Below are 8,873 nucleotides of genomic sequence, written 5' to 3'. Positions count from 1 at the left end.
TGTGCTCCATGATCTCTTCTGTCTGCCTCTTGCTTTCCAGGCTGACTTTAAGATGGGGCGGGGGGAAGAGGAGGAGTTGGAAGGGGTACAGAAAGAAGGGGTTGTTACTGATCATGACCTAACTGGCCCTGGACTACAGTTGGCCTGACAATGGGAATATTCCCTTTGGGAAATACTGGTTTTACTGTGGTAAAATTAAAAATACTAAGAAAGAAGAAGGAAACCCAAAGGCTACTTTCCCCCCCCCCCCACCCATTTTGACCGTTTTCCAACTGGAGAGAAAGAAAACAAAACAACGCTAATGGAAAATAAACGAGACACAGAAGTTGGGCATGTTACCACCATTTCAAGATTAAAAAAAAAAAAAAAACACAAAACAAAAAACCACACATCCCCATACAGATTTTCACCCTTTGCTCAGAAGTTCCAGGAATTTTGGAGAGATTTAAAATACAAAGCGAGATTTTTTGGTGAAAAGTTTCATTGACAATACCCCATTGCATTGTAAAAGCAATGGCAAATTTTTGAGCCACTCTTCCTGGGATTAATCTTCCTGAGAGACTTCATCTCTCCGCGTGCTGCTGATGTAGGTATAAGCAGCAAGGACCCTTCAGCTGGAGTGCTCTTTGAAGAGGAGAGAACACTCCCGCCAAAGCACTCCCTGGGGGGCAGCGCTGGGTGTAAACTCTTCGACCAAGTTTTTATTTGCCAAAGCGTTTTCAAGTTGATCAAAACTATCGTGAATTTGGGTCAAACTGGGTAAGTAGTTTTGACTTCTAAAAAGGGGAAATAAGTCAAAAAAGCCAAAGATGGGTGAGGTACTCTTTTTTATTGGACCAACGTTTTCATTTAGATATATCAGAAATTATCTCCCCCACCTTGTGTCTCTAATATCCTGGGACCAGCATGACTACAACACTGCACAGGAAAGTCAAAATGTTTTGTTTAGACATTTTCTAAACAAAGTGATTTTACTGTAGTTTCAAAGTCACGTTGTTTAGAAATGTAGCTAGATTCCATTTTGTTTATTTAAAAACATACATGTGGAAACTAAACAAAAAGACGGACGTTTTGGGCAGAACACAATTTTTTGGTTCAGGCACCAAACCAGAAAAAAAAAATGGCTTTTTGCTCAGATCTCCTTTAAAGGCCTCTCATCTCTATAACTCACTCTTCCCCTAGATGTGAAGTGGCCCAAATATTCAGGGTATGCGGCTAAGGCCACTCCTTCTCCCTGGGTTTTACAGGGTGGGGAGATCCTGAGGCTGGCTAGCGTTTGGGAATCTAGCTGTTTTTCCCCCACCCACTACTGGATTATTCCTAGCTGAGGAATGATTGCAGAAGTGTGGAACGGACTCTCCGCTGGTGCGCCCCCAGTGGTTACGCCTGGCATAGCAGCTCTTTCCTCATTGCCCCTTGCCAAGAGCAGCTCTGGCCTCTTTCCCAACACCCAGCCCTCTAGCCTGATCATTTTAACAATCTCTCCCTTCTGGGGTATCTGTGTCCCATACCAACAGGGTCCCACACAACACTAATCATTGATAGGCTGTTTCACCCCATCAAGACTCTCTTCCATCCCAATCTGTCAGAGCAGTGGCCCCAGGGCTTTTCCTGCAGCCTTTCAACCAAACTCAAAAGCAAAACAAACCACAACAAAAGCAATTTCTGCCCCTTCCTCACATTTAAGATTTTAATCCCTCCTGGGTTCTCTCCTACCAGTTTTTCTGCAGAATGCAGACTCAAGAGTTACCTCCCTTCAGTCTTCCCTCTGGATCCTCCACTGCTGTCTACAACCAAGGCCTTCTCTATGGATTCTACTTCACCCCTCCTATACACCCTGGCGCAGGCCCTGATTGGAGAGGAAACTCCCTCCTGAAGCTCCTCTTCAGTTGAGCACCCTCCTGGGTTTCTTCTCTGGAGGTCCAGCCTGTTGTCAGGGCTCACCACTGGAGCGTACTCCATGGGGTAGCTTCTCTGTATCTCTCTGCGCTCTGCAGTACTTAGAGAGACTGCAGCGTTGTTCCCTCTTTCCCTGCAGCACCTTCTATTCTGGGTTTCCTCCCTTTATGGGAGCCACCCAGGTCCTCCCCCAATTGGGATTCATCTTTGACTTGGGCAAGACCCACCCAAGTGTGTTAACTGGCCTGTCAGGCCCACATTAATCTTTTCACCTCTTGTGTGGGGTGTAGACACCCTGTCACAGCGAGATGCTGAATCATTAATCACACTTTTTTTTAATTGGTCCAGGGCAGCCAGAGCCATGGTTGGTGCTGCTCTTCAAGGAGGTTAGAAATCAGGAGAAATAAAATGAATAATAAAATAATGCGATGCATCGCTAATACGAAGGACATAGCCAAGAGCCCCAGGAAGTAACTGCATCACTGAGAGGTGCAGGTGCGGGAACAGGTTTAATTATAGTATTAGTAGAACTCAGACAGCCAAAGGAGCAGGCACCTGAGCGAAAGTCAGTTGAAAGATTCCCAATTAATTCAATGGGCTTTGGATCAGGCTGGGCTTTCTACAACCCACTGAAGGCACCTCGTCGAGCCTAAGCAGTGTCACAATCTAACTTGGGCAAGTCTGCATTTCTTGTGCTCTGTCACAGTGAATTCCTAAAGCACAGTAGCAGCCTCATCCACCCTAGTCATCCTGGCTGCTCCTCAGCGAAGCTTTTATGGCTCATTTGTGCCATCTGCTGTCACTGTTGTGAAAATATCCTCCAACTACTGTACTCCTTTCAACTAGGGTTGAAATATTCCACTCTCTCGCCTGCATTCATTTGTTCCTTCCCCACCTCCTGGGATGGTGTTTATTTTTACTCCTAATTCCCTATTCCCTTACCCTCAGCAACATTCTTTTGTTGTTATTTCTTAACCTGCAATGATCGGCCATGCTTTGAAACCCAAAGATTTATTTAAGTATCTAGGAGAGAACATTAAGGTGGGGAAGCAAACACAGAGAAGTAATGAAATACACCACTAAGATGGAAAGGGACCATATGTCTATTAAGAGAGGTCTCTTAGTAATCTTAAAATCTTTTAATTTGTTCCTCTGGCTTCTTTTTGGGGGATTCTTAGTCCTATCTTAAAAATACAGAAAAGCCAGGCAGTGGTTCTTTCCTGTTTTCCGGTTATCCCATCCTATCCCTAAATATACCTCCGTTTTTAATTACTTTTCTATACGTCCATGCTAACTGGTATAGTTCAGACATTATCTTCTCACTTCAGACTTCCTTTAGCCAACTTAAAAATTGGTCATTTTGATACAGCCAGTCACCCACAAGTACTGAGTCCATGTAAGATTACTATGGTAAATCCTTGATTAATTAACCACATCACTTCATGTGATCAGAGCCATCCTCCAGTTAGACTTCCCAGACATAAATACCATTTAGTCCTGACATTGAATCTAAACAAATCAAAACCCGCTTAGGTCCAACTGCAGTTTCCCAATGTAATGCCATCATTACTGCAATAAATTCAGCCATGCAGATTGGTTGGGGAACATTAAAGCTGGAGGATATTTTTCTAATTTAGAAAGGTGGTGATGCGGAAAGTCTTGCAGGCTCTGTGGTAGACACATGCCAATGTTGCAGCAAATCACTTGGCTTGCTGACAAGCCGAGATGAAGGAGTCTCTTAAAGCTCCCAAGCTTCCATTTTCCCTTCCACTAGGCTCACCTGGGAGTAGGCAGAAAACACAATGAGGGTTGTGCATACTGATGCCTGGGGAGGTGCAGAGATGGAAGGTGACCTGCTCAGAAGACCAAACCGCAGTGGTTGTCATCACAACAGGACTGATCGTTGATAAAGCAGGATGTGTGTGTGTTGGTTGATTTTTGGGAAGCTGAAGGAGGAAGAAGGGGCATGGAATGCCTAAGCATCATTGCTACCCCTGCAGGAGCTGCTGCTGCAGAGTAGAGGTGGTCAAATATTTCTGATAGACCAGTTTTCTTTGAAAAATGCAGTTTACTCTAAAGTGAAGCCTCTTGCAGGAATGTGTTGCTTTTGATGAAAAGAAGCCTAAAATTTTTTATCTCGACAGGGTTATGTTCCATTTTGTTCAATTATTCTATTAAAATTTTATACAGACCACCACCACACGGGCTGTGTGTTCCAGGTTGGAATAAGGCGTTGTAAGTGTCTGAGTTCCCATGGAACAAAAATTCCAGTTCCTGAACAGCTCTACTGTCGAGGATTGCCTGGCTGCCCCTCCTCACAGTCTGCCTAGTCAAGGGTGAGAGTTGGAGAGAAGCACTGATCATCAGAGACCCAGCGTTTGAGGAGAGAAAGCTGCCAAGTCTCCTTCACTGCAAGAGTTTTCCCACTGCTGTCAAAGTAGGAAAATGCACCTGGCTGCTCCTTTGAATCTGACAGCTCATCTGCATGTCTTTGGCCCCCAGTTCCTGTGACAGTCCATGGAACAGTTATAGAAGCAAGGTGGCACATGCATGCCCATGGAAGAAGCAGGGAGCCCCATTTTTCCCAGGCACCAGGAGAAGTGGCATGTGGGCAGAGACCCTCGAGGGTTGGGTGCGGAAAGGCAGAGACACACCTTAGAAGGAGCAGGAGATTGAAAGGGAGCGACACTACAGACTAGTGGGATCTCTCCAGCAAAATATCACAGGAAGACCCTTATTCAATGAAAAGGCATTAGATTAACACCCCTCCACCCCACCCCCAATCAGTTTACAGTGTTTCTGGCCTCCTCGGACATCTGCCTTTTCCAAGTTAACGCCTTAATGGCAATCTCAAATATTGGACAGTGTAAATAGTTGTTTCCTACTGCATCATATAGGATTTTAAAGCACCACCTTAATTTAATTCTGCCAGCAATGCTTTGTATTACCTTCATGCCTAATCCTCCTTCCCTTGATCTTGATTCTTCTCCTAGGCTTTCTAAAAAAAAAAAAAGAGTTTCCAGATGCTTATGGCTCATTTTCTAACAATCTTTCCTTTCTGAAAGCTGCTGCTTTGATCTGATTTCCACCCCCACCCCCGCCCAATTCTCCTCCAGGGTTGAATTCCTCAGATTTCTGTTTTCTTTCGAGAAAGGCACTGCTTCCCTAGTCATTTCTCAAAAGGACTCCCTTTAACTTTTCATTAAATGCACAGACAGCTGGTATCAGCTCCTCATGAATTGGTTCAACACATTTCCATTTAAATATGTCCCTCCTGGCTTCATTAAAATTCCAGCCATGTTCTTTTCTGTCTTGTCATTTCCTTTGTACATTCAAATCTGAGTAAATAATTAGGGGGTGGGAGGGAGAATTGTTAGAAACCCAAGTTATTTATAGCTTCTCAGTTGCACTTTTGGGATTTGCTTTCACCTGGGTGGATTAGATCAAACTGAATTCGTTGGCTAAGTCCCTCAATTCTAGTGTTGTGTCCAAAAACGTTATAAATACAACAGTCATCACAGAGAACGTGCCAGATCCTCAGCTGGTGTACGCTGGTCTCACTCCACAGAAGATAGAACTCCACTGAAATGAGAGATTCTGATTTACACCAGCTGAGGACCTGATCAAACCCTTAATTGGTAGACCCTGGTTGAAATGAAAAATTGACTGACATCATCAGAGGCTCCTAGATTTTTGTTGTTTAAGGAATTGCTTCAAAACCAGGAGCCCCTCCTTATTCTTTAAGCATATGAGAGTGCTTCATACTCACTAGCACTTCCTGGAGCCAGGCATATCATGACAGGTGCTGTGCAAACTGTCCACGAACAGCTCAGCTGCAATACTGCAGTGATTCTAGTCCAGGGCACAAAAATGGTTTATATGAGGACTGACTCAGAATGGAGGCTTTTGGTCCAGGAGTCAGACACCTAAATACCTTTGAGACTCATTCCCCACACTGTTACTACAGTTCTACCCTGCTGTCCTGCCCCTGAAGGTGGAACAGCAGAACAATGAAACTGGCATAAACAATGGAGGGGAGGCAGGAGAAATCAGGCCCTGTCCATTCAAATACGCCATTTCTTCCCCTCTAATGCCATTTCCAGAAAGTCACTTTCCATTAAAACAGCTGCCACCTGAAGCAAAAACACAAGACAACACCCCCCCCCAAAAAAACACTTAACTTCTCACTGTACCAGCCTCAATTCATGATCCTTTCCTCTGAGGCCCAAATGTTTCATTGCCTAATCTATTGTCCTGCACCTGAATTTCCACAGAATGATGCTACTTACATCAATCATAATCAAAGGCAGAACCTTCCTATCTACTGCAGACCTTTCACTTCCAAGCTGAGAGTATCAAATGGATCCCAACTGAACAGCCACCCAACCAAGTTAATTATGAGAACATGTACAATCTTCAGCTAAATATAACTCTAGTTGAAAGACAGGCAGGCAAAAGCACCATGTGAACAGAGGTGCTCTCCCTGATCATTATTGTAGAAAAAGGACACTTCATCCTACAGCAATATATCAGCCAGATGGCCCTGGAGATATACAGGGGCCACACTTGCAAGGAGTTGACTGGAAGAGAGGTTTAACAGTGCACTGCTTCCATTATAGTCTAGCGAGAGTCAGCATTTTCAGGGATATACACAAAGGAGGACTTAACCTTATCCCAATACCGACCACGTCATGATAAGTTGCAATGTTGTCCTATTCCTATAATATAATAAGCTAGTGAGCTGATGCCAATGCAATAAGATAAATGTTTGTTTCATTCTATACCACTGTAGGGGTCTAGTACTTGTGTTAGGCACCTAATGGCGAACAGTCACACCCTGGCTTTTCATACACAGGAGACTATGTCTGGAAAGCCCCCTACCCTCAATCCTTTAGTAGTGAGGAACTTCAGAGAACAGATCTGAGCTTGGGTGGCATTGAAAGGGCCCACTCGGCATGCCTGTCCCCTTGGAACACCTACAGAAGGCAACAGGGTGATTATGCATGGAGGACTTGCAAACAAAGTCTTACTATTTGTTTCATCCTGTAAAAGGGTTGACTCAGCATGGGAGCACCCCCTCATAGCAGGGCACTGTATAGCAGCCCTTTCTGCTCTCATTCCCATGGCCAACAGTCACTCTGGTGGTCTCTCTTCTTGCCGCTCAGCCCTCTAGCCAGGTCAGGTTTTAATCCCACTGTTTCCAGGGTAACAGAGCATTCACAAATAATCTCGTGTCAGGTCTGTGGCCTCTGACTCTGGGCCCAGTGGTCTTTACACCCTTCTCTCCAGGCTTTGAGTTGTCCTTATTCCCTTACATCAGGGGCTTCATACTGCCTTCCCAGTGGCTGGTGCGGAAACCCAGGCCCACTCTCTATGCTGGGTTCTAGTCCAGAGACTCTAAGACAAACAGCATGGTCTACTCTGTCAGACACCTTATCCCTGCCTCCCTAGGCACCTTCCTACCATTAGTCTTTCACAAGGCTTTTCCCCCAGTCCCTTCCTGGGCTCTGTGTAACAAGCAACACCTCCTAGGATATCTCCCCGGAGAGTCAGTTCCTACTCCTTCAATAAGGATCAGCCACAGAAGCAGCTCTAATCCTGTGTCTTCTGGGTAACTCCACTTATCTAGTGCCCAGAGAGTCACTGAAGAGCTCTTCCCTCTCTTCCTACAGCCCCCAAACTCCAGTCCAAATGCCCCTGAGGCTTTCCCCTCACTGCCTCTGGCTTCCCCTGGCCCCAAGCTTCCCCCAGCTCAGAACTCTCCAGCTCTGGTTTCTCTCTCTGCCTTTGGGCCAGAAGAGGAAACTCCCAGGTATTTGTCTCCTCCCTACCTTCTTTCACTGCCCTGTACTGCTTTCTTTATGGAGAGACAGCGGGTTCAATCCCTAGTTAAACAAGGCCCATCCTCCAGGTGCAGCCAGGTTGCATAACTGGCCTCTCCGGCCCAGATTAACCCTTCCATTGCCTCTGTGAACTACACACTCATTAAAATGAACCCATAAACAGGGCTTTATTTAGTGACTATTTATGGCCCAACCTTCCCAGAATCAGGGCTGACCGTGTCATTTCTAAAGGCCCCAGGGGCTCCCATCAGTACTTCGGAGGAGATGTTCTGCTCTGCTTCCTTTACACCACCTGGGCTGTTCAATGGGGAATGAAAACCACCCTCAGGCCCCTGCTTGGGTCCCCCAGTGGGTGTAACTCAGTGGTTCCCAAACTTTCCATGATCATGCCCCCATTACTCCTGTCTGTGCCCCTCCCCCCAGAACTGGGGCCAGGAGCGGGGCTGAGGCTTGGGGGAGGAACGTGGATGAGGTAAGGAGGCCAAGGCTGGGGCCACAGCTGGGGTTGGGGCTGGGAGTAGGGACAGATCTAGATCCATAGCCAGGGGCCAAGGCTGGGGGTGGGACCAGCAGCAGGTGCAGAGCTGCAGCCAGGACACAGTCATCAGGGGCCGAGGCTGGGGCTGGGTGTGGTGCTGGGAGCCAGGGCAGCAGCTGGAATTGGGGTTGGCACAGAACTGGGAGAGAAGCAGAGTGGAACCGGGCAGCCCTCCCTCCTGACCTCCCGTGGGGGCTGGTCCAGGCCCTGCTGCACCCCCCCTCCCAAACGCTCCTCACTGCCCCCCACAGGGGGTGCACCCCACAGTTTGGAGACCTCTCATGTAAGTGCTTCACACATTTCAGTTTTAAAGTCTCACGGTGCGGCCCACGGAACAGAGTTTCGATGTGTAATCAAATACAAATTGTTATCAACCCAGGCACATTTGAGGCCATGATGTCCAGCCCAAGGAACACAAGTAGCCCCTGATCCACAGTGTGGTCACATCTGATTTAGATCATCATCAACCTTATTTCTTCATTTTTCTTTGATTATGCAAAAGGAATAAGAGTTAACATTTGAGGGGTTTGACATTGCAAAACTATTAATCATCCAAGTTAGTTCTTCTCTTTATTATTGCTCACTCCACAGCA

This window comes from Eretmochelys imbricata, chromosome 8 (genome assembly GCF_965152235.1).
Source record: "Eretmochelys imbricata isolate rEreImb1 chromosome 8, rEreImb1.hap1, whole genome shotgun sequence".
Classification (NCBI taxonomy): Eukaryota; Metazoa; Chordata; order Testudines; family Cheloniidae; genus Eretmochelys; species Eretmochelys imbricata.
The sequence above is the reverse complement of the archived record's forward strand: the minus strand, read 5'-3'. Positions refer to the sequence as shown.